This window comes from Thalia democratica, chromosome 7, assembly GCF_965202585.1.
Source record: "Thalia democratica chromosome 7, ktThaDemo2.hap1.1, whole genome shotgun sequence".
In the NCBI taxonomy this organism is placed as follows: domain Eukaryota; kingdom Metazoa; phylum Chordata; class Thaliacea; order Salpida; family Salpidae; genus Thalia; species Thalia democratica.
In genome coordinates, this window is record NC_139171.1 from 63,391,646 (window position 1) to 63,419,400 (window position 27,755).

Here is a 27,755-nt window from a genome sequence, read left to right on the forward strand (position 1 = left end):
ACAGTATACTATCAATATAGTTTGTACAAGTATATTATCTTGAACTTTTATAGGAGTATTTATAAAAATTTCATCTCACATTTTTCTACCTTGTCATTTTATTTTATATTGCATTTTATTTAATGGAAGATTTAGAAAATTTTTACCATATAATCTTAAATTTAAATTTAAAAAAAAAACTCAAGTTTACTATCTGCCTTTTTTATGCCTATAAGGTTTAACCAATACTCAGGGTTACAACTTTAACTGGAAATGTCGAAAAATCTAGAATTAGACATTTTAGGCAAAAAAATACCTGGAAAAATCTAGAATTTGAGAAAATTTGAGAAAATTTAAATAAAAACATGATAAACCTGGAATTTTTACAATTTTCAGATGTTCAGTAGTAAAACTTTGATTTGGCTCAAAAAATATTTCATAAAAATTAGAAATTTTTGTCTTCATAAAAATGTTTATTTACTATTGAACACAGTTTCTTATCTTAAACTTGACTATAAATCAAAAAAAGACTCAGAAATGTGTACTTTTAAAAACCTGGAAAAAATTTAGAAAACATGGAAAACCAGTTTTAGAAAAAACCAGTGGCAACCCTGAATACTAGAAAGTTATAGTGGATTAAAAAATCAGGCAACTAATGGTAATTTTCAAATATTTCCAAAAGGGCTTTAAGTAGATTACAGGGGGTATTGATACAATTTAATTTTTGAAGTCAACAAAAGTAAGTGACATTATTTAAGTCAAAGTAAAACAAAAAGATATAAAGACACAATTTAAATCCTAATAAGTCACAGAAAGTTAGTGGCAATGTTTGAGCCAAAGTAAGCCACAAATTTTATTGACACAGTTTAAGCCCTTAAAGTACAGAAAGTTGGTGACAAAGATTAAGTCAAATATTTTACAAAGGGAACAGTAAAATTATAAGTTCAAATAAGTCAAAATAGAAGTAGCAAAATAGATTTTCCGCAAATTTTCAATAAAACTGACACAAAAGTCACAATAGCAGGGTTGCCACTGGGTCAGGAAAAGTCAGGAAATCAGGAAAAGTCAGGACAAATTTTAAAAAATGACAAAAGTCAGGAAAAGTCAGGTAAAAATGGGGGATTTTGAAAAAAAGTCAGGAAAATTCAGGAAAAATTAAAAAAAAACTAAAAAAAATTCAGATTTTGTCAGTTTAAATTTACAAAATTCCTTGGTTTCAAAAGCCTTCAAATGGTAAAAATTGATTAAAAGTCCTTTAAAGTCAGAAAAAAATACAAAATTTTCCTGGAAATTTATAAAAATATTTAATTTTATTTCCAATGCCTTCACCTGGTATGAATTAGTAAAATATCCTTTATAAAACTGCATAAATTTTCTATTAACATATTTAACAAGTACCCTACTTGAACAAGCAGATTTTGTAAGCTTTTTAGTATTTATGATCTGTAGCAAGGACACTTCCGTATTGAAACTGATATATAAACAAAAATTGTAAAACTTCCTTATATGTCATTTGTTTATATAGATACATTTATGCTAGGAAATGCTAAAAAATTGTGTCTTTTTTCAGACAAGCTGTGTTTATAAAGTGATAATAAAATTATTTTGCTGATAGAGCTGTTTATTACAAACATGAATCATACATAGATACTTTAAGTGATGTACTGAAAGTGTGATAGAACTCAACAAAAAACTTTTGTTTTTAACCTGTATTAAAATTAGATTGAAAGCTTTATATAGTTTGAAGTGTTAGATTTTTTATTTTAGAATAAGTTTAATTTAATTAAGAGTATGATTTAGAAAAGTCAGGAAAATTTTGGTAAAAAGTCAGAAAAAGTAAGGAAAATTTTCTCACCTTGATCAGTGGCAACCATGCAATAGAACTGAATGAATTAAGTACAAAAACTCATTATAAAGATGATAAAATATTAGTCTAAATTAGTCACAAAAAGTTGTGACCAAGTTTATGTCGCAGTTATTCATAAAAATTTTCAAGTAAGGCTATTAACTCTTCATAGTATAATATAAAAAGACTATATTTGGTATTTACTGAGACAGAAAAAATCAGTAACACATTGAAATTTTTAGGAATTTGTATCAAAGGGGTTTGCATAGACAGCATGTTAATACAGTGATATTTTAACTTTGAAATTTAATAATCTATTTTAGTGCCGATGTTATTATTTAAACTAATTATTAAAAATCATTGCAAATTACATATTTTGACAAACTTTATAGATAATTTTGAGAATTAATATTGATTTAAATTAAATTCCATTTAGTTGAACATGAAATATTATATAAACAGTCAACTAGAAAGCAAGTTGATCTTATGCAAATTTGTATTTTTACATCAACCAGCAATAGTGTAATTGTAGTGATATTCAAGTCAAGTCCTTACAGATGTAGATCTAGAATTAGAATTAACTATTACAGTAGACTACTGCTTAAGTACGCAAATTTAACCCGACCAAAAAGTGCGTACTTAGCACGGGTAGTGCGTACTTTTTGACGGCATAGTATAATATGAAGTTTAGTTGTTTGTTTTCTTTCTTACAACTAGCCACCAAATAATTAAGCCAAATGAACAAGTCTTTTTATTTTAAATAACATTTAATATATACTACATAATTATAAACTGCAAAATTTTCAATAGATTTTAAAATAATTTATTTTTTCTATAAAAAGTTTCTACATAATTAATATATACATTTAATATAGAAAGTCAATGTCAGTCAATGATATAAAAAGAATATTAAGCCATATTTTCCATATTTTGGTTTGTTAGAGGAAAAGTACCAAACTACATTGTGTTTACCAAATATTTTCAAAACATCAATGTGTGTACATTAAAATTAAATTAGACTTAACTATGTTGTATTTTTAGGTTTTTTAACTTTGTCATCTCGATTTATTTATTTTATAGCATTAGTGCTCAAATATCATTATTCTTTTCACTTTTCTGCAACCACTACATAAGTATTTAGTTTATTAACATTTAATAACAGGACTGTCACAATCTCAGGCCACTTAGGCTACTCAGGATTACTCAACCTAGTTTAAAATAAAATTAATTAATTTGATATAAATATATTAAAAATTTGTAAAAAATATATAAAAAATTTAGAATTATTTTTGTCTTTCTCGAAAAAAACGTACTTAAGGCGGGGTGCGTACCAAAAAAAGTGCGTACTTAATGGTAGTCTACTGTATTTATATTAATTGTAAAGTTTAATTTTTAATAGTGTATAACACTGTATAATTATTTTTTTGATTTGAATTTTAAGTAGCTAATTATACATTTATAAAGTACATTTTATAAGTTTTGACCACATTTAGAGTGTTTCAGAATGTAAGATGTTCTTTATATACTTTTTAGTATTTGATATGAAATATAACCACTAAAATTTATACATAGTTTTATAGTTAGTATAGAATACTTTAAAGTATCATTTAGTTTCAAATTTAGTAATAACTAATTTTGGATTTTAGTATTAGTTTACTTATACTTTACCCCAACACACTGAAAATTAATAATATTAGATAAGACATTTAAAATATTTTGTTTATTGGTTTTAAAGTACTTAAAAACAAACTGGTTTTAATATAATGCAAGTAGTTAGTAAAAAAAGCTATAAAAATTTAAACATTTAATTTTTGTTGGAAATTAGATTAAAAAATTTAAAATTTTTAATTACTTTTGAAACAGTTGTAGAAATATAGTGTATAACAAAAATTTTAAAGTCATGTCTGCTAAAATTAGTTCAAGCGGAAGTGATGTGGAGAATAATAAAGCTGGCAAAATCGAAGAAAACTTGAAAATTGTTGATGATGATAAATACAAAAGTTTTCTGAAATTTTGCAAACAAATTTCTGAAGTTTATTTTCAAAGAAAATATTTACAAAATTTTGATGGCTCTAATATGTTAGGTAAGTCAATATTAAAAAAAAACAATATCTTTATTGGACATAGTGTTCTACTTACAAATTAGAAGAAAAAAATAATTGTGTTTATTTAAGTTTCAAATATAATTTATGTAAGTTTTTCAAGGAAATTGGGTTAGATATTTAAAATATTTCGAATAATTTTTTTAAATGCTTAAATATATACGAAACTGTTCGATAGTAAAAAACTAAATTGTATATTTAAAATCTCTTAAGATGATACTACATTTTTTTATAAATTTATAATTATAAAACATTTCAAGTAAAAATAAAGTAAAAATTTATATATATATATATATATATGTATTATTTAGCGCATAGAAAATTTGTAGTTTAGTCAGTAAATACTGTGATAAGGTTTGTTTTACTTAAGTTTAAAAAAAGAATATACAATGTTAATAATGATATTAGTTAGTATTTGTAAGAAATGACTTTTATTGTGAAGATGTCTGATATATAATTTTGATGTTTTGTAGAAGTTTTATTACCTAAATTTTTACATTAAATACTTAATTAATACTTTTCAAAGCAAATAACAATTTCAATGTACCATAACACGACTTTAAGATTTTATAAAATTTAAAACGGATAACAATAAAAACAGACAAATTAAAAAAACTTTAATTATAGATTTAAAAAACCTTTGTATTAGATTACATAAGTTATAGAACATAACAAATACTAGTATTAAACATCAGCAATTAAGTATAATACTAATGTTTTAAATTAAGTTATGATATTTCAGATAAAATGGATCGAGAAGGTTGTGAAATAATTTCAACTATCAAGTTGACCAATCATTCATTAAATGAACAATTGATAAGTAAAGCATTTGAAAACTTCAACGAAAAGCTACAAATTCAAAATGCAGTATTGTTTTATCAGTTTTCAAAATTCAACCTGTCAGATAGTAAAATTACAAGTTTCAGATATATAGAACGTTGTTTTAGTATGATAGTTGAAACAAAAAGCTTTCTAGAGTTAGATTTTAATACTGTCTGTAAAATACTTGAAAGTTCTGGCTTACAAATCGATTCTGAAGTTGAAATTTACAATGCAGCAAATAAGTGGTTGCATTACAACATAGAAGAGCGTAGCAAGTTTGCAAAACGATTGTTACTGAAAGTTCGTCTTAACTTTTTATCAGACCACTGTTTAAAATATCTCATAAATTTGTCTTCTTGTATTTCTAATAATAATGATTGTCTTGAAGTGTTGAAAAACAGAGATATTTTTTATAAGAATGTGTCTACTATTTATAATAAAAGTAGACAATGCAACCAAAACATGTTCAATATTCTTGCTTGTGGAGGTTTTGATAATAAGAAAATCAAGTCTTTAAATCAAGTAAAAGTACTAGATGTTAACAGTTTTCAGCAATTTAAGGATATTCCTCCAATGTTAGAAGAACGATATTATTTAAAATCAGTATATCTTAAAGGAGAAATTTATGTTTTTGGTGGATTTAATAAAGAAGGTCCTATCAAATCAGTTGAAAAATTTTCACCTGTAACTAATACATGGATTAAAGTAACTGATATACCTGATGAACGTCAAAACTTTTCTGCTTGTGCATTCATGAATAAAATATATCTTTTCGGATGTAGTAGTCGTAGACCCGGTTTTGCTAATTCTTGTCTCCAATTAAATACACTAAAATTAAAATGGAAAGAAGTTGCAAAAATGAACGAAGTAAGATCACGTGCAGCTTGCGCAATATATAAAGAAAATATTGTTGTTTCTGGAGGAAGAGATACTAATTTAAATCCTTCAAAAACAGTAGAGTCTTATAACGTATATGGCGATACTTGGACACCAATGCCAACTATGATTGAAAGAAGATTTGAACATAGTTTAGTTTGTGTTAAAAGTAAACTGTTTGCAATTGGTGGTGCAGATTTGTATTCGAATTGTGAAGTTTTTGATAAAACTAGCAATATATTTGTAACACTTAAAACACCTCAATTTAATTCATATAAGGTGACAGCTGTTTCAGTTGGGAGTAAAATATTTGTTTTTCAAATGTATAATATGTTGAAAAATTTTCCCAAAGTTGTATTATGTTATGATATTAATAAAGATGAATGGACAAAAGAACCATGTAAAGCTATTGAAAATATTATAGAATATTCATCTCTTAAAATGCCTTTTTATTAATATAACCTCTATATACTCTATGTTTTTTTATAGTTATTTATGAAAACTTTACATTTAAGAACTTAAAAAAGTAACATAAGAAGTTGACTAATAGAATTTGTTCATTAAAAATATACTTATTAGTCTCTAAATCTTTAAGATTTTAATTTTTATCTTTGTTAGGACGAAACATTTTTTTAAATTCTAAATACGATTTTTTCAAGCTCAAAAAAAAAAGAGGCTTTTTAGATGTATACATGTATTTACTTTTCATTTTTTTTAGTCTATAAAGTTTATTTATTGAAAAAAAATTTAAATGACATTTTATTTGGTATTGTATGTAGGAAAGTCTTATTCTACAAACAAACAAACGTTTTTAGTGAAATATATATAGTGAATAAATAGGATAATTTTTTTTTGTTTTATAAATATTATAAAATGTTTTTTATTATGTATATTTTTTTTCTTATAAGGTTTACTTACTAAAAACAATAAAATTGATATAGTTTTACTTTATAAAATTAATTCAATTTAAATTTCCATTTTCAGACAAGTTTATATTTTTAGAAAAATTACTATGACGTAAAAAGAAGTATATGTTTAAATGTTAAAAATTAAAAAAAAGTTGTTAAACTTTTTACATGTAATTTAAAATAAACTATTGCAAATTTTACTGCTGTAGATTTATAATAAATCTGCAGCTAATTTAAACAATTATAAAAATATAAGTTTTGTTAAGGTATTTTCTGTTTATTTATTACTATCTGTGGTTACTTTAATCGTTAGTAAAAATCAGATCTAAAGTTAACAAAAATTATTAGTACCCAATTTTTCAAATATTTTTTTAAATATACGACAAATTTTACTTACAAACAGCTAATTGTTATCACTCGTAGTAAAATCAGTACAACAACGCTGATTGCAAGTTTTTTTATTTGTATTTCAAATATCTTGTTTGCTTTAGAAAATGAAAGAGCATAGTTTATTATAATTTTAGCTTATTATTTAGCTAAAACGGGTAAACGTTTTCGATTAACAATATAAGATATTTTATAGCATTTATGTAATTACTACTTATACTTAAGGCTTAAAATTTGTAAAATATTTAAATAAGTAATATTAAATCAAATCTAAAAAAAAAAATTTATTCTAAAGCACTAGAAGACTATTAGTTATGCTTTTTTAAAAATAGTCATTTTTAGTCGAAAATTAAGGCATTTTCAAGAGCAGGTTAATTTTTTTTTTTTTAAGAAAAACATACATTCTAATTGATAAATAAAGTATTTGAAGTTTCATCATTAATTTTATATTTAGTGAGATAAGTTATTTTTTTGAGATATGTTAAGTTATAATAAATATTATCAATAAAAGTAAAGTACCGTTTTTAATATTTAAAACAATTATAGTACAAAATTTTTAATAAATATAAAGTTCTAATAGTAAGGTTTTTTTCCTTGTTTATGGAATTTTTCGCCAAGCTTAACTTCCACTGCTTTGTCTATGATTGACTTTTTTGTATGTTTGTCAGTTTCTTCAGACAGTTTTTCTTCTTAAACTTTACTAAATTCTGTGTTTCAAAAAGCGTCAATTTTGTGCTTATAGTGACGTAATGAATTATTTTGAATTGACTAGACAGAATACCAACCTACAAACGGTCGCTTTAGTGCTTATGTACTTTATCCCGCTCGGTTGAATGTCCACCACATCTTTAACATCACGATTATAATTGTTAAGTCTGTTAACCGGTCGTGAATTGTATTGCATTCTGTTGTTGTTGGTAGTGTGGTTGAAATATTTATTATTGATTAAGCTATAAATCTTAACGAAAAAAGTACTGGTTAATTATGTAGATAAAATGTTTAGAATATTTATTTATTTGTACCTGATGATCTGTTTTTGCCAGTGACGCTTATTCGTACTATATAGATTTAAATGAACACGAAAAATTGTAAATAAAAGTTTGTAGTTTTGAAACTATTCACAAGTTAATCGAAGTATTATTTCAAGTACTACTTATACAAGTTCTCACGAAAAATAAACTTAAATAAAAATTAGTTTGTGTTAAAAATAAACTTGTTATAAAATTAAAACTTTTAATTATTTATAACAACAAAGTTCTTTAAACTTTTTCTAACTTTTTACAACTTTGTAAATGTTACTGTCAGTACACAGTCATTTTTAAATCTTAGCAAATAATCTCCCATAAAATTATCTGTAAGTAAGTTTTACTACTTACATAAGTTTATGTGCGTATTTTACCAAATAAAAGTAACAATATTTAATTAAAATGTCCTCAAAAAATTACGTGATCTAAAGCTTAGTAACCTAAATTTTTAACATAAAATCGTAACAAAATAACTTGAGCATAAAATTATAAATTAAGACAAAAAATTTTTATTCATTCTTCAGAGCTTTTTATTAGTTCAACTATGACAAGCCTGATATAAAGTAGCTTTCTTAAACTTTATTATTCTATTTTTTCAAAAAGAAAGAATTTAAATAGTTTGCTATCGACCCCATATTTACAAGCTTATTTAAAACAGATATATATTAATGTGTAAATCTTTAACAACACAAAACTATTGATATTTTGATACCTTTTAAATCTTTATTTGATCAAATAACCTTCACATAAAGTTTCTTATAGTTATAAATATTCTAAATTAATGTAATATAAAAAAAATTAAAGTTTTTTTATTAAAAGTTCTGTTAAGTTTATTAATTAATTTTTTACATTAAGTTGATTTTAAATTTAAATAGAACATTCTCAACTTTAAATGCTTACTTAGATTTGGAAACTTTAGTTTTGATATAGTACTAAACCAGTTTCAATTGCTGTTCCATTTAGTTTAATGTTAAATAAATAAAATTAGTCCACTAGAAAGCAAGTTTATCTGGTGTAAAATTGAATAAAATTTAGAACAGATCTATATAAACTACCCATAGAGAGTATTAAAAGATGTAGATCAAGACCTTCAAGATGTAATTGTAAAGTTAAACTTAATTGTTATTTGTATAATTGATTGTAAAGTCTTTTTTGTTTATTGAAATTTTTTAATTAAAGTTTATTTAATTTCTAAGTAAATTACTCTTAATTTAATTTATACATTGATAAAGTATATTCCTGATAGATTTATTTATGTTTAATTTCTTTTTTCATTTAAAATTACTTCTAAAGTTGGTGTTATTGATAAATTTCTTAGTGTTTCTATCTGTTATTTATATAAAAAATAACCAATAACCGTGTTTTCTAGCTTTAAGAAGTAGTATAGTAAAACATTTATGTATCATTAAGTTATAAGTTAAGTTAAATCTAATTAAAATTTATATCAGAGTTTCCCAAACTAATTCTAAAGGCCACTTTCAAACAATTTAAAATGCTATGGTCTTTTTCTAACATGATTATTCCATAAACTACTATTGAAAACGCATAAGACATTTTTCACTTCATCACCAACTCCAAAATATCTAGTGTATGTTTCAAATTATAATTTAATGACCTCCTGTGGCTCCTTTACTGCTAAACCCATCCCTACTACCTTTGCTGCTCATGCCCCATTGAGTATCTGCCATGGTCCACTTTCAGAAACCCTGGTTTGCAGTAAACTCTAGTGTAATATAATATGTTTTTCTTGTAAACAAATCTTAGTTGTGGATTTTCAGATATATTTTACAATAATTAGTAGAATAATCCCTAAAATGCTTTTCTTATGACATTTTTACTATATGCTTTAACTACTGCTCATTTTAAGTAAATTTAAACTAAAGTTAGAACTTAATGATAGTTAAATTCTTTACTTCTATAAGCTAGACATGATAGTTACTTGTTATATTTTATAAAAAGAACAAATAGAAACAATAAAAAAATTTATCAAGAGCAATATTACCCTCCTCACTCTTTGGCCGCTTTTTCGCTCATAGCTCCTGAATATCTGTGTGGGCTTTCGACTCATTTTTGGAAACCCTGATCTAAGCAATATACATTTTGATGCATTTTATGGTTTCAAAACAGCTTAAACTTATTCTTTTAATTTTATATGATTTTTTTCTATTTTGGGATGATCTAGACTGGTTTTATTGAGCCTGTTTTACCCATAAAAATTTACATAAAAAGTAAGTTTAAAAAATAGAAATAAAAAAAGATGTGTATTACTATTTTGATAAAATTAAATTTGTTAAGAATTCTGTATAAATAAAGTATGAGCAGTTGAAAATGTTTTGATAACTAATTTTTAATTTAGTTAGTACTCCAGAATATCTAGTGTAAGTTTTGAAGTATAACTTCCCCTTTTACTGCTTGTGGCCGCACAAATTTCCTTTTTTCCTAATATTTTCAAAACTATGTTTTAACCTACCATTAAAATTGCCTAATACCTATGTTTTCTGTTTTTTTTACATTATAAACACAAGTTTATCTAATTTAAGTTTCAATGCATGACTTAATGGCCCCCTGCGGCTCCATTTTTGCTCTAGGTCTAGGCCACCTAAATTGGGGGCAACTTGTCCCAGTTTAGAAAACCCTGAGTTAGATAGAAAAAAAGTTAATAACAATAAGTTTTTTAGGCTAATCTACATTTTTGAGCCTATACTAAATTTAAAACTAAAAAGAATATCTAGCAAAATCTTTAAAGATTCTATGTTGTGTTTCTGTGTGAAAAAGTTTCTTTTTAAAATAACTTTATAGAAAAAATAAATTTATGGAAATAGTAATCGGTGTTTTTGTTAACTAGTTTTTGTTCGAAATATACTATTTATTTTTGTTAACATACTCAGTTTCAATTATTTTGTCTGCTATATCTAAAAAAGTTACTTAGTTAGTTTTATTTGAGAATTATCAGGATATTTTTTTTTTGCAGAACATAAAGTTCTTTGAGAAAGATAAATATCCATCCCTTGATAAAATAAACACTAAACATACTTTGTGATGTTTATAAATAGTAAAACTATATATTGAATTCACAATTGAAATTTAAAAGTAATTTTTGAAGTTTGTAATCCTTATGAACTATATTCATTCCCTACCCTCATGAAAAAGTGTTTTTTTGTTTATACTAATATAATATAAATAAAATAAAAACTATCTCAATAAGGGATGTAGTAAACATATCTTTCTATTTTATATAGCTAACCTTTTCTAACAAATATATACTTCTTTTGTCGTTTTAAGAAACTTGTTGTTGTAATGAGCTGTTCAGGAATAATTTGATAATTTTCTTATTTTAGAAGTTAGCTACTAAAATAAAAAAACATTCTGTTAAATAGTTTTAGTTATCTTATTGCTTTCTGATAATTTTATTTATTAAACAGTATAATCTATTAATATTTTGTTTTAAAATTTAAGTATAAGTAGTTCCTAATTAACTAAAAGCTTTATTTTAAAAGATTGTCATAGTTTTTGAGTTTATTTTTTACCTAATACTTTTTGCATATAAAATAACTTTAATCTAGTTGATAAGCTATTAAGCTTTTTATATCTTTTTCGTTTCCATTATACTTAATAATTTTTGGTACAATTTGGTATTTTTGTAGTAATTTTTAAAGTAAATAATAAATTTTTACTGTACTTTTTCTTTCTGTAGTAGGTTCTGTAAATTATTTAGCTAGCAAGAAAATAATATAAGTTTTTTTTTCAGTAAACTTGTTATAAATTTCTTTGCGGGTCAAATGGTCCTAAAAATTTTGACTATAAAGTTATAAAGTCCAATTCTGAATAAATTATAGATAATATTTTAATAAGACATAATTAAAAGAGATAATTGCAGGTTTTTTTTACTTAGTTTTTTTTTTATTACTTTATAATTTTGTCTTCAATTTATATTAAAATTAAAGTTTTTTTCAGTCTTTTTTACTATTTAAATTATTTAAATTTAAAATAGATTAAAATTATAAGTTAAATTGTGCCTAGATATATTTTAGATTAAAGTTTTGTTAATTGATTTTTAACAATATCACTTCATAGAGTTGTCACAAATTTCACAGAAAATATTAAGGGTGTTCAAAAAAACTCATGTCCTTGAAACTTTTGATAATATTAGAAGTTAGGTTAGGACACTCAATATAACTCAAAATAACTAAAGACCATTAATTTTTTTTTTTTGAAATTACTCAGGACAGCTTGAATATTTTGAATTTTTTCTTATACTCCGCAGGCTATGAATAGTTTTGATTATGATTTTATTCACAATAGTTTTATTATTTCCGAAAATATCCTGTAATTTTTTCCTAAAGATTGAGAAAGATTTTGTAGATTTAGTTTTAATAATTTGTTATATTTTGAACATTTTCGTTAGACAAGTCAGTTTTTTATTGTTTTCAAAAATATCTTAAGTTTTTCTTATTAGACTTAATAAAACTTAAGATGACTCAGGACTATTTTTAGTGACTCTAAAAATATATTTTAACACAAAATAGCAACCCTTGTAATGGAATACCAAATACATTGCTGTTGCATTTAGTTGAACACCAAATATTAGAAAATCGGTCCACCAGAAAGCAATTTAATCTGTTGCAAGTTTAAATATTTAACATAAAGCCATTTAAACCAGCAACAATGTGGTTGTAGGAGACATTCTAACAAGACCTTCCATACGTAGTTACAGTATTGTACTGAGTTTTTATTTACATTGTTGTTTTCTATTAAATTATGTTTATTACTGTATGGTTATTTTTTTAATTATAATTTCAAATAGTTAGTTGTACATTCCTATAGTATATTCCTGTTGGATTAAACCCTTCTGTAAAACTTTTGACCACATTTTAAGTGTTATATAAAGTATGGTGTTCTTTATATACCTTTTATTGTGTGAAATGTTCTTTAATATAAAATATGATCACCAAAAGTCATTCCTGGCTTTTGGAAGTAGTATATAAAACTTTCAAGAATTATAAAAGCTTAGTTTAAATATAATTATGCAGGGTTGCCACTTGGTCAGGAAAAGTCAAGAAAAATTTTAAAAAATGACAAAAGTCAGGAAAAGTCAGGAAAAAAAGGGGGTGTTGAATAAAAGTCAAGAAAAGCCAGGAAACTTGATAAAAATTAAAAAAAGTCAGATTTCGTCAGTTTAGATTTACAAAATTCCTTGTTTTTCAAAGCCTTCAAATGGTAAAAATTAATTAAAAGTCCTTTAAAATCAGAAAAAAGTTCCAAAGTTTTCCTAAAAATTTCAAACTACTTTATTTTATTTCCAATGCCTTCATCTGATATAAATTAATAAAATATCTTTTATAAAACTGCAAAAATTTTCTTTTAACATATTGAAGAAGTACCGTACTTGAACAAGTAGTTTTTGTAAACTTTTTAGTATTGATGATCTGTAGCAAGGACACTTCCATAGTGAAACTGTGATATATACACAAAAGTTTATGTAGCATTATTTTAGAATTAAAGTATTTTTGTCTAAGTAAATAATTGAGTTCTTTATAACTAAGCAGTTAGTTCAGTATTTTATGTAATATTTAATGTGAATACTTTGCCTCTTTATATTTTTTCAAAGCTGTTTAAATTTATATAATAAGTTATAAGAGAGGTGTATGCCAAGATTAAGCTTACTTATTATTTGTATTTTTTGTAGAGTAACTTAAGTTTTAAAAGTAAATAACAGTTATATTTAATTATTACAAATTTTATACTAAATGATAAGAGGAAGTATTTTATACAACAGATATATAGTTTACTTTTTATGTCTTTTTTTACAGTTACTTAAGTGTATTTCTTTTTAAATTGATTTTTAGTTAAAGGATTTTATATTAAATAGTTTGGGTTGTATTTTATTAAACTAAGTGAACAGTTTATTTAAGTAAAATATGTTTTAAGTAAATACTTTTTATTATTAGATAATTTAAACTTCTAGGTTGTTTTTCAACTTATATGCTAAGTCTGACTAAAGTTTACTTTTTTAGTTAGATAAAAAGCTTATTATTTGTAGAGAGTAAATTTATTTTTTGTATTAAGGTATTAGAGTAGAACTATTTGTACAGAAAACTATTATTTTATGTATTGGGTTTTCTAACTCAGACAAACCATTATTATTTTTTTCAGATCAGTATTATTTTTTTTAATTATGCCAAAGTTTACATATTCTAAAAAATTGTGTTCTATATTGTTTTAAGGTTTAAATGTAAAAGTTTGTTAATGTTATTGTTTTAAGATTTTAGTTGTGAAAGTTCGTTATTAATTTTAGGTTTTAATTGTAAAAGTTCCTTATATGTCGTTAGTTTATCTAGATACATTCATGCTAAGAAATGCTAAAAAATTGTGTCTTTTTTCAGACAAACTGTGTTTATAAGGTAATAATACAAATATTTTGCTGTTAGAGCTGTTTATTATAAACATTAATCATACACAGATAGTTTAAGTGATGTACTGGGAGTTTGATGATATAATTCAGCAAAAAACTGTTGTTTTTAACTTGTGTTAAAATTAGATTTAAAGCTTTATATAGTTTCAAGTGTTAGATTATGTATTTTAGAATAAGTTTAATTTAAGAATCTAATTTAGAAAAGTCAGGAAAATTTTGGTAAACAGTCAGGAAAAATTCAGGATTTATTCTGGAAGTCCTGATATAAAGTAGCTTTCTTAAACTTTATTGTTCTAGTTTTTAATCAAAAAAGAATTTAAAACATTCTGTTATTTACCCCATAGTTACAAGCTTATTTAAAACAGATACATATTAATGTGCAAATCTTCAATAAATAAAAACTATTGATATTTTGATACCTTTTAAGTCTTTATTTGAGCAAATTGTCTTTACATAAGTTTCTTAAGATAAAACTATTTTAGATAAATGTAATATAGAAAGTAATTATCGTGTTTTTTGTTAAAAGTTCTTTTAAGTTAATTATTTTATATTTTGCTTAAGGTTTATAATAAATCTGAGTAGAAAATTTTTAATTTTAAGTACTTACTTAAATTTGAACGTTATAGTGTTGATGTACTACAAAACCAGTTTCACTTGTTGTTCCATTTAGTTTAATTTTAAATACTATAAAATCAGTCAACCAAAAAGCAAGTTTTTGTGGTGTAAAATACGAGCTTGAACTTAGCTTAAGAGCGTTTTTTAGGATTTTTATAAAAAGTCCAAACTTTAGACCCAATTATTTTCCTTACCTTAATAGCTAATTAAAACTTCGTTTTTTATTCTAGAGAACGGTCCTTTGTCTTTAATTTAAAAAATCCATTGAATTGGGGTTTGACCTTTTGAGTGAGACCTATTTAATTTTTTTTTGGTTGTTTTCTATTTTACTATTTATACAACTTTTCTTAAATTTTTTTTTAATTTTTATTTTTAAACATACTTATTAAAATGAGTTAAATGATGCTATAAACTTGAATTTTTTTTTTCAATTTTTTTTTTATACTATAAGCCTGAATAAATATTTCCGAAAAATTCCTATTTTGCACTATTTTTGTTTTTTAGATATACAACATTTTAACAAAATTAAATATTTTTTTATTAATTTATATTTTTAACAGATTTATATAATTCTGCTTTATGATGTTGTGATATTTTTTTCCCAATTTATTATTGCTTTTAAAATATATGACCCATACAAGTTTTATCTAAATTCTTAGCACTTGAGCAAGAAATCCCTCAAATAGCGTTGCTAAGAATTTAGATAAAACTTGTATGGGTCATTTATTTTGAAATCAAAAGTAAACTGGGAAAAATATCACAACATCACAAAACAGAATTATACAAATCTGTTAAATATAAAAATTAATAATAAAATATTTCATACCTATACCTTTTTTTGCACTTCATCATCAACTCAAGAATATCTAGTGTACGTTTCAAATTATGACAAAATGGCCACCTGGAGCTGGTTCCTTTGCTGCCCCAAGATGTCCCCCAGAGTATCTTTCATGGACCAGTTAGGGAAACCCTGGTTTACAGTAAACTCTAGTTCAATATAAGATGTTTTTATTGTAAAAAAAATTGTAGTTTTGAATTTTCAAAAATACCTTACAATTTTTAGTATAATAATCCTTAAAATGTTTTTTATGACATTATTACTGTATGCTTTAATTACTGCTCATTTTAATTAAATTTAAACTTAACAATAGTTAATTAATTTGAATTTATTGTTTTATAAAGTTAAATAATATTTTACTATACTACTTCTAAAAGCTAGAGATGACAGTTTTTTGTAATATTTTATAAAAAGAACAGATAAAAACAATAACAAATTTATCATAAGCAATATTACCCTCCTCCTTCTTTGGCCCCTTTATTGCTATTGGGTCCTGAATATCTGTTATAGCTCCAAAGGGGGCTATCGACCCATTTTGGGATCCCTGATCTAAGCACTATACATTGTAATGCATTTGAATAATTTCAAAATATTTGAAACTTATTCTTTTAATTTTACTTAGTTTCTTTCTACTTTGGGATGATCATAACTGGTTTTATGGAGCCTGTCTTACCAAAAAAATAGATATAAAAAATAAGTCTACTATAAAATATAAAAACAATTGTTTAATAGTAATGTGATAAAATTAGTTTTATTAAGAAGTCTGTATAAATAAAGTTTAAGCAGTTGAAATCGTATTGATAACTAATTTTTATTTTACCTGGTACTCCAGAATATCTAGTGTAAGTTTAAAATTATGACTCTCCCTTTTACTGCTGTTTTTTGTTTGTAATCACTATTATCTATACTTATTTCCTACCCTCATATGAAAATGTTTTCTTGATTATACTATTATAATCTACATAAATATATACTATCTAAATAAAGGATATAGTAAGTACATCTTCCTATTGTATATGGCTAAGCTGTTCTAAAAAAATATACTTTTTAGTTGCATTTTTATTAAACTTGTTGTTGTAATGAGTTGTTCAGGGATAATTTATAATTTTACTTATTTTGAAAAGCTAGCTATTAAACAAGAAATACATTTCTGTTTAAAAGTTAATTTCTATCATACTGCTACCTGATAACTTCATTTATTATTAGTACAATTTATTAATAGTTTGTTTTGAAATTTAAGTATAAATAATTCTGAGTAAATTTAAAGCTTTTTTTGAAAGGTCTTTTTAGTTTTGGAGACTTCTTTTTTGCAAAATACATTTTGCATTTAAAATTATTTTAATCTAATTGATAAACTATTTAACTTTTTATATTATTTTTTTTTCCAATAAATCTTATAATTTTTGATACAAAATAATATTTTTTTAAGGGAGTATTAAATTTTTACTGTACTTTATTTTTTCATTTAGTGGATTATGTAATTTGTTTAGCAAGCAAGAAAATTAGCATTTTTTTACTATAAACTTGTTAAAAACCTCTCTGCGGGTCATATAATCCTAAAAATTTCGACTATAAAGTTTTAAAATCCACTTTTGAATAAAGTTATAGAGAAGATTTTAGGAATTAGTTAAAAGTGATAATTGACAAAGTTTTTTTTACTTAAATTTTTTTAATTTTTTTTTTTAAAGTCTATAGAATTTGTAGTAAAATCAGAGTCTTTTTTCAGTCTTTTATACTAAAAAATTATTGAAATTGAACATAGATAAAAAAATATGATCTACATTGTATTAGATATACTTTAAATAAATTATTATTAATTGATATTAAACAATATTATTTCAAACAGCTGTCACAAATTTCACCAAAAGTATTAAGGATGTTCAGAAAACTTTAGAAATTAAAGATGTTAGTAATATTAGGAGTTAGGTATCCAAACGTTTGGACACTGGAGATTACTCAAAATAGCTAAAGAACATTAAACATTTTAAGAAATTACTGAGGACAACTTGAATATTTTGAATGTTTTCTTATACTTATCAGGCTATGAATAGTTTTATTTTGCTTTTATTCACAATAGTTTTATTATTTCTAAAAACATCCTGTAATTTTTTCCTAAAGATTGAGAAACATTTGATAGATATAGTTTTAATAATTTGTTATTTTTTGAAAATGTTCGTTAGACAAGTCAGTTTTTTATTGTTTTCAAAAATATCTAAAGTTTTTCTTATTAGACTTAATAAAACTTAAGATGACTCAGGATTATTTTTAGTGACTCTGAACAGATCTTTTAATACAAAATAGCAACCCTTGTAATGGAATACCAGTTACATTGCTGTTGCATTTAGTTGAACACCAAATATTACAAAACTAGTCAACCAGAAAGTAATTTGATCTGTTAGAAGTATAATTTTTTAACATAAAGCTATAAAAACCAGCCACAATGTGATTGTAAGAGAAATTTTAACAAGACCTTCCATACGTAGTTACAGAATTGTTCATAGTTTTTATTATTATTATTGTTTTCTAAAATAATGTTTATTACTGTATAATTATTTTTTTAATTTCTATTAAAATAGTTAATAGTACAATTTAAAAAAATATTCCTATTAGATTTGACTCTTCTGTAAAACGTATAAAACATTAAAAGTATTATATAAAGTGTGATGTTCTTTATAAACTTTTAATGTTTGATATGTTCTTTAGTATAAAATTTTACCACCAAAAGTCATGCCTGGCTTTTGAAGCAGAATATAATACTTTTTTATTTTAGTTTTGAAATATTTTTTATTCAAACTGGTAATTATATAAAAAAAATAGTTACAAATGTTTAGAAAACGTTTATATGTCAAAATTTTGAAAAGATAGTTTAAGTAGTTTAAAAATGATCATCTACATTCAAAACAGTTATAATATTATACTTAGTAAAAAAGTTTTGAAATCATGTCTGCAAAAAACAATTCAAGCGCAAACGATGTAAAGAATTGTAAAATTGCAAAAACCAATGAAAATTTGAACATTTCTTATGTTGATGAACACAAAAGTTTTCTAAAGTTTTGCAAGCAAACTTCTGAAGTTAATTTCCAAATTAAAAATTTGCAAGATTCTTATGGCTCTAATAAGTTGGGTAAGTCAATCTAATGTGTAAGTTACAATATTTTTATGTGTTTAGTTATATACTTAAAACTTAAAATAACAAATAAGTATGTTGACTTAGTTTCAGTTTTTTCATACAGCTTAATGTAAAATGAATTGTGTATAATATAACGCAGATTTTATGTTTTTATTTAATTGATCTTTCAAGTCTGTTGTAAATTAATTCATAATAATTGTTTTAACTGTATTCGTTGCCAAATTACAAAACTATTATATAATTTTGTTAATTTTTTTATCTAAGAAGTTATGTTAAACGTTTAACATTTATTTTATGCTTGTTTTTAAAATTTATAGATGTATGATGTATGACAGTAATTTATGTGATCAAAAGTAATTTATATTGAGATAATTCTACTATTCTCAGTAACAGTTTTGATATATTTAATATTTAGTTAGTAGAAAACCTGAAGCTCAGGCAGTAGTATGTGAAATACTTTTTTTGGGGGAGTTTATAAAATACGTATAAAAAAATGTTGATAAAGTTTTTTTTGTATAAATAAGAAATTACTAATTTTTAATATGTGTGATGTATGTTTTTGATATTTTGTAAAAGTGCTATTACTTTTAATTTTATTTTAAGAACTTGCTAAAAACAATTAGAAAACAATTAAGAGATAAAAAAAGTATAACACAACTTTAAGATTTTATTAAACAAATAACTGAAAATAAGTACAAGGGACGACTTTTAACATAATTTTAAAATAACGTCTATGTTATTTAACTAATTGTATATTTTCATAAACTTGAAATTAATAATTAACTTTACCTGAAAATTACGAAAATTATACAACTTTTAAAAACTTGGTAATTAATATTAACAATTATTATACTATAACTGTAATAACATGAGTTATGATATTTCAGATGAAATGAATGGAGAACATAGTAAACTAACATCAGCTATCAAATTAACAAAACATTCTTTAAATGAACGTTTTATAAGTAAAGCATTGGAACACTTCAACGATAAGCTACAAGTTCAAAATGCAGTAATGTTTTATCAGCTAGCCTCAAGATTCAACCTGTCAGATCTTTACTTTACAGTTTCTAGATACATAGAACGTTGTTTTATTATGACAGTTGAAACAAAAAACTTTCTAGAGTTAGATTTTTATACTTTCTCTAAAATACTTGCAAGTTCTAGTTTACAAATCGACTCAGAAGTTGAAATTTATAATGCAGCAAACTTATGGTTGAATTACAACATAGAAGAACGTAGCAAGTTTGCAAAACAATTGTTGTTTAAAGTTCGCCTCAATTTTTTGTCAGAACAAGTACTAAAAAATCTCAAAAATGAGTCTTCATGCATTTCTGAAAACAATGAATGTCTTGAAATGTTGAATAACAGGGATAGTAAGAAAGTGTCTAGTTATTTAAATAAAAGTAGACACTGTTATCAAAACATGTTCAGTATTCTTATTTGTGGAGGTCGAACTCGGAGAAAATTCAAATTGTTGAGCCAAGTAAAAGAATTATATGGAAATGATTTAGAGGAACTCAAGGACCCTCCTTTAATGTCAGAAAAGCGATATTTTTGTAAAGGAGTTTGTTTTAAAGGAGAAGCCTATGTATTTGGTGGGATTTGTCCTATAGGAAGTGTTTTAAAGTCAGTTGAAAAATATTCACCTGTTAGTAAAACTTGGAACTATGTTTGTGACTTGCCTGATGAACGTCAACACTTTTGTGCTTGTTCATTTATGGATAAAATATTTCTTTTTGGTGGTTATGATAATGGTTATTCAAAATCTTGTCTTCAGTTTGATGCTAAAACATTAAATTGGAAAGAAGCTGCAAAAATGAACGAAGCGAAAGTATATGCAGCTTGTGCAATATTTGAAGGAAATATTGTTGTTTCAGGTGGATATAACAGTGGTAGTCTAAACACAGTAGAATCTTATGATGTATATGGCGATACTTGGACACCAATGCCAAGTATGATTGAAAAAAGAAGTGAACACAGTTTGGTTTGTGTTAAAAGTAGACTTTTTGCAATTGGTGGCGCAGATTTAAATTCGAATAGTGAAGTTTTTGATAAAATTAGCAATTCATTTATTACACTTGAAACACCTAAATTTAAATCATACTGTATTAATTTAATTACAGTTGGAAGTAAAATATTTGTTTTTCAAAATTATACAAAATGTATATTATGTTATGATGTTGATAAAGAAGAATGGTCAGAAGAGTCATGTGAAGCTACAGAAAATATTATTAATTACTCAACTGTCAAAGTTCCTTTGTATTAATATAATTGTCCAATACTTTATGATTATTAATATTTTATCATGTAAAAATTTTGTAACTGTTTAAAATTAAGAAATTTAAGATAACAAGTTTTAAAATCTGATTAAAATAATTTTAAAAGTTGCTTAAAATGTATATTTATATATTTCGTTTGTGCTATTTAGATGTTAAGTTTGTCATTTTAACTAAAAGTACACGAATTTAAAAAAATGCTTTTACTTAAGATCAAAACGAAAAACACCATTTAGAAAATAAAACGAAAAAGTTTATTACCTTTTATATTCTATTAGTACAAAAAGGTTATGCGTCCCTTCTAAAATGTTTTTTTAAAGCATTGAATGACCTTAAATGTAAAATTTTCGATTTTATACTCAAAGAGACATGTTTAGTAAAAAAAAGCTTTATAAAATTAAAGTTTATTTTTATGAATATTATTTCATGTCTACACTTATTGTACACAAAAAAGTTAAGTCACTGCATATTTCTAAGTTAAAATAATTATAATTCACTTTTTTTCTAAATAGGTTAATATTTGAAAATATATTTTTAAAGTACACAAGATGTAAAAGATTTTTAATGACTTAAAGTTAATTAATTTGTTGAATTGTATTTGTGTGTATTTTAAAATAAACTAATGCTATCTATATTTTGACTGTATAACTTATTACAATTTATGGCTTTCTTAAAATTTAATTTTAAGTAAACAACTATTTTAAAATGAAAAAAATTCTAGTTTGATAAAGTATGCGTGTTATTTTGTAAATTTATGAATACAATTTTATGGTTAAGGCTAATAGTTACGACAAGTAATTATACTTAGTACAACAACATTATATGTTAAAATTTAAAGAAAACAAATAAATGGAATAATATATTTTTTTCTTTTTAGACTTTTTTGTGTAAACTTAGTTTCGATAAAAGACCTAGTCACTGCACAATAATATTAATGGAAACAAATGATTATTCGAAAATTAAAACTCTAATTTCTATAAGATAAGCATAGTTATGATTTTTATATCTTTTTAAATTTTTATCACTATTAAAAAGTTGGGTTTGAAAACTAAACATTGTAACTAAATGTATGTTTTTTTTGTTTTTTAAATGACCGTCAGAGGGCGTTTTAAGATTATTTTTCAAATCACATAAAAAACATTTTTTAACTCAGTTAGCCATAAGACCGTGCAGAAAGCACATTAAATTTAAGATTTCAAGACACTAATTAAATTTAAAAACTTTTGTTTTATAAGACCTTTGTGTCTGTTTGAATTGTTGTATAATGCTGTGCTCAGTTTAGCCGTCGTTGTTCAAGAATCACAACATATTGAGGGCTAAGGACGTTGGTTGTCCAATATCTAAAGCCTCAGTTGGGTCAGGTTGACTTTCTGTGGATAGATTGTTAACCTGAATTTTTTGTTCATACTTTTCATGCAGGTCGGGTGACCTTCTAACAGGCTTGTGTTCAGGACCCGCTGCGGGTAACTTCTAATTTACATTATCTAAGTTGGACATAACAACTTTAAACTAATTATAACTGCTAGCTTGTAAATTATCACTGGGTTCTATCAGTGGGTACTTAGTGCCATTCTAGGCTACATTTTATAATCAGACAAGACAGTCTGGAATGATGAATCTATTATATATAAAAAACAACAAGAAATACAACCATATAATAAAATTATAAAATTACTATCATATGCAGTGTAAAAACTGATAGCTATTTAATCCTATATCAATAGATTTAAGCAATTAACTTTAAAAGGTTTAATAAACTATTAACATGTAAATAAGGCTCAAATATTTAAGCAATTAAACACCAGTTGAAATATTAACTTTAAAGCAAAACAATACCTACAATAAACATTCACAAAATAAGTTCAAGATAAGTTGTTACTTCTAGCTGCACACCAAACTAACTGACAAGCTCACATGAAACTGTATCGTCATGTTTTGATGTTTCATTGCGTCATGAGCCTTGATTCTCATTGGCTCGTTTGGATGCGAGTTAACATTTCGTCAGATGATTCTCATTGGCTTGTTTTTCATGCGAGTTAACATTTCGTCAGATGATTCTCATTGGCTCGTTTGGATGCGAGTTAACATTTCGTCAGGTGATTCTCATTGGCTCGTTTGGATACGAGTTAACATTTCGTCAGATGATTCTCATTGGCTTGTTTTTCATGCGAGTTAACATTTCGTCAGACGATTCTCATTGGCTCGTTTGGATGCTAGTTAACATTTCGTCAGATGATTCTCATTGGCTTGTTTTTCATGCGAGTTAACATTTCGTCAGACGATTCTCATTGGCTCGTTTGGATGCGAGTTAACATTTCGTCAGATGATTCTGATTGGCTTGTTTTTAATGCGAGTTAACATTTCGTCAGATGATTCTCATTGGCTCGTGCATGCAAATGAAACAACTCTAAATATTCTTTTGAGCTCAACGTTCAAACAATGACAATGCAAGGAATTTTTCAGCAGTTCATTAAAATACTATTAAAACTCTGTATTGTTAGTAATATCTATTTTTGTATTTTAGATTGTGACATTCAAAACTTTTAATAACATTAAGAAATTTTTAACTTGTAGGATATTTGTTGTGTTTATTTCTGCAGTTTTATTTTACTGATATATTAGCTGCTTAATAACTTTTTCAAAATTTTTTTTTAAAGAAGTATATATACAAAGTTATTACATATTTATTAGTTACTAAGTTAAACCTAATGATTCACGTAACTTCAGTTACAGCCTTAGGAGTTAAACGCTCAGAGTGTTTACCACAAATTAGGGGTCATACCCCCTTATAGATATTAACAGTAGTTACCACAGGCCCTTCCGGACTACAATATCAGTTCTAAGATATTTTTATTTTGTTATTATACTGACATACTAAAAATTTGTAAATAAATTTAAAACGTATTGGAAAAAGTTTTTAGTAAAACATCAAAATCAAGGAAATTAACATTTTCAAACATCAAAATTTCTAACGAAGTAAATACGGTGACATATTTTATTTGAAACAGTTTGTTTGTGACTTATTTATTAATTAGTTAAGACGATTGGTATTTAAAAGCCGCAGAGTTCCCACGTGATCAAATTCGAGAACCGCCTACCGACCAAGGGTAAGGGGTAACAGTGGTGTAAACATTAAATAAAAGAATGAAAATAAGTAAATAAACATATATGAAAAAATTCGGGGGAAATTTGTGCAGGTAGGTATCTAATCCTAGTATCTGGAATTTTATCATTATACCCACATACTTTAAAATTATATATGAATTTTATATGGTTATAGATAGAGTTTTAAACTTTATTTGTATTTTAAAAGTGGGGGAACCTATAAATTGTGATTTATCATTATTAATAACTGTAACAAAGTTGGTACGGTTTGAACTTATATTTTAAACGGTTTAACTACAAACTAATTATTTTTATTACGAAGTATAGCGCTTAGAATATTTTGAATCGTAGAGTTGTATATCTTTAATTGTAAGAAAACTTTAACATTTAATTGTTTCAAATAGTAGCGACACATCATTTTCTTTAGAACTTGTAGTTTTACTTAGTTGTTTTTTACATAGTTTTAATTGCATAAATTTTGTATGCTGGTACTTTATTCGTGACAATTTCTACGTAACAACAGAAAAATTGAATATTTTTGAATAAAAATGCAAATCATACTATGTTTGCAAGACATTTTATTTTTTAAAACTACTAATTTAATAGCATAGTTGCCATAATAAAATATCATGTAAATATTTTGTATTGATGGTTTACTTTTCTGAACATGAAATAACATGGTTTAATTTGTGAGAAATCTCACTTTTTAAAACCGCTAAATTTATGTAAGCTTTATTGTAACGGTTTTAAAAAATATTTTTAAACTAATTTGTGGCTAAATGTCACTATTCTTAGATATTTTAAGTCAAGATGTATTCTCACCATCATACAAAACTGAATGATCATCCACAAAATTTCAGCGTTTGTTTACACGAGCAATGATATGAAGTAAAAGTATATCTTTCTTATATAAATATATATTTCAATATAAACTAACATTGGTTCTGAAAATATCGAAAGAATTACCCACAAACGGTTAATTGCACTTGAGCCTGTTCGATAAGAACTAAACGTTGTGACCATGTCTATATTGTCATTACTAGATGTAAAAACAAGCATAAAAATATTGATGCTTGTTAAATTTATTAACGGTAAATTATTAGTGACACTTTTGGTTTAATATATTTACATAGTTTTAATAATCATAATATTTGTTAACCAACTAAAGTTTAAGCAGTATTCATGTAAAAAGTACTATTTCAAACTAATCATTAGATATACAATAGCTCAATTATTTTTTTTATTTTAAAATACTAAAAAAATATCACTTAAATCCGTAAAACTACTTCACATAAAGTGACCTAAACTACGATACACTAACTTAAACTTTTTAAAATTTTTGTTTTAAATTCAATTAGTTTAATTCTACGTTCTATCTTTTTTAAGATTTACAGTATCAAAACTTTAACATGTTTGCTTCTACTTTCAAACCAACTTTTTAAATATGGTTTAAAAATCATTTATTTTTAGATTCGAAGTTTTATTTAAATATTCAGAAAACTTTAGAAATTGAATTAGTTAATTTTATATAATTTTTTTGAGTTAAAAATATTTGTAAGGAGTGTATGTAAACAAATTAATAAATTGCACTATTTCTTGAATAAATATTGCAGTTTTACTTCTAATTTATTTATTAAAAAGTATGTTAATAGTTTGAATTAGTCAGATGAAAAATGTGGAATATATACAACTAGGGAACTGGTCGAAATTGCACGAAGGGTCAATTTTGCACCAAAATACTTTTGCACGAGGGAACAAACTTGCACGAAGACAATTTTTTTACAAAGGTCAAATTTTCACGAGTTACAATTTTCACGGAGGATTGATTTAGCACAGGAGAAAAAAAATTAAATATAAAATAAGAAATAAAACAAATAAAAGATAAGTAATAAAAAAAACGAAAAGAAAAAAGAAGTTACTGACCAAGGGTACTGCTTAAGGGTAACTGTAAAAATAAAAATAAAATTACAAATAACCATTAAAATTATTATTTAAAAATACATGAAAAATTAAAGATAAAATTTTACTAATTTAAAAGAAAAAAAGTTACCGACCGAGGGTAAGGAGTAGGGGTAACAGTGACAATGATAATCAAAATAATGATAACAATAATAATAAAAAATAAGTTACCGACCGAGAATAGGAGTTTGGGGCTAACAAGGTAAAAGGTACCACATGATTTATTCTGTCGAGAAATTACTAACTTATAGCATAGCAAAGTTTATACTTCAGTGCTTAACTACCAGAGTAACTATTAGCTTAGGGATAACAGTTATTGTAAAACAAAAAAAATCAAAAAAACTAAGTTTATAAAAAAATTAAAAGTGTCTCCGTGCAAAAATGTTTCCGTGCAAAATTGTCTGATCGTACAAATTGTCTTCGTTTTATGTAGTCGCCTCATGCAAAAGTGTCTTCGTACAAAAGTATTTTAATGGAATTCAGTCCCCTGATGCAGTTTTGTCGGCTGGTGTAAATATGACCTTACCCATACAACTATGTTATATTAAAAATCGATACAAAATTGTTAAGTATTATCAGCAGATCTGGTAAAAAGTAAAAATGTTTAAATAACATTTTATGTAAATACTGACGAAAAATTTGTCTGAAACTTATTTCACTTATTAAATACTCGAAAGAACAGACTATTTGTACTACAATGTTGTAATGTTAAATATTATTATCGGGTAGAAAGTATGTATGTAGCATTAAAATGACCATTGTTTATTGTTAGAAGTATCAAAATAATTTTCACTTCTGTTTCATTTAACATCAATATGTACAAATATAAAAATAAACTTTACCTCAGATAGTTGAAAAAATAATTAAATATTTAAACTCAACAAAATAACAAATTTTCATTCTCTCAGATTTATTTTTGTTTTAAAAATCACTGTATTGAATACTAACATGCTAAACTTTAATGCTTGTTTGAGTTTTTTTGTTACATAAACTTTATTTCATATTTGACTATATTTTATATATAGATATTTAAAGGCTAATGTAATAAGAACTGTATTTTACATAATCTTTTAAAATATTGAGTAAATTTTCAAACGCAATAGCTTCATTATTTCTTAACATGTTTGTTTGTAAAATATGATTTTCAAAAAACTTTTTTTGTATATTTCAATGCGAAATTTTAATGCTCATGAACAGAAATGTGTTGTTACGTTGAAGCGATCTTAAAACTTATTTGTCGTTATTTAATGGTAAATAAAAAATTGATAGTTTAAATGTGAAACTTTGCAAAAAAGTATACGTCACAAATTTGTTGAGAAAAATTAAATAGTTAAAAGAAGCTTGACGTATGTGTTAAACATTAAAAGTTTGTTTTCACTACGCACCGTTGTGGAGACTATGAAATGTTTCATGGAGCATGACGTCATAAGATAACAAAAACTTTCAGTGACGTTATTAAACTATTGAGAACA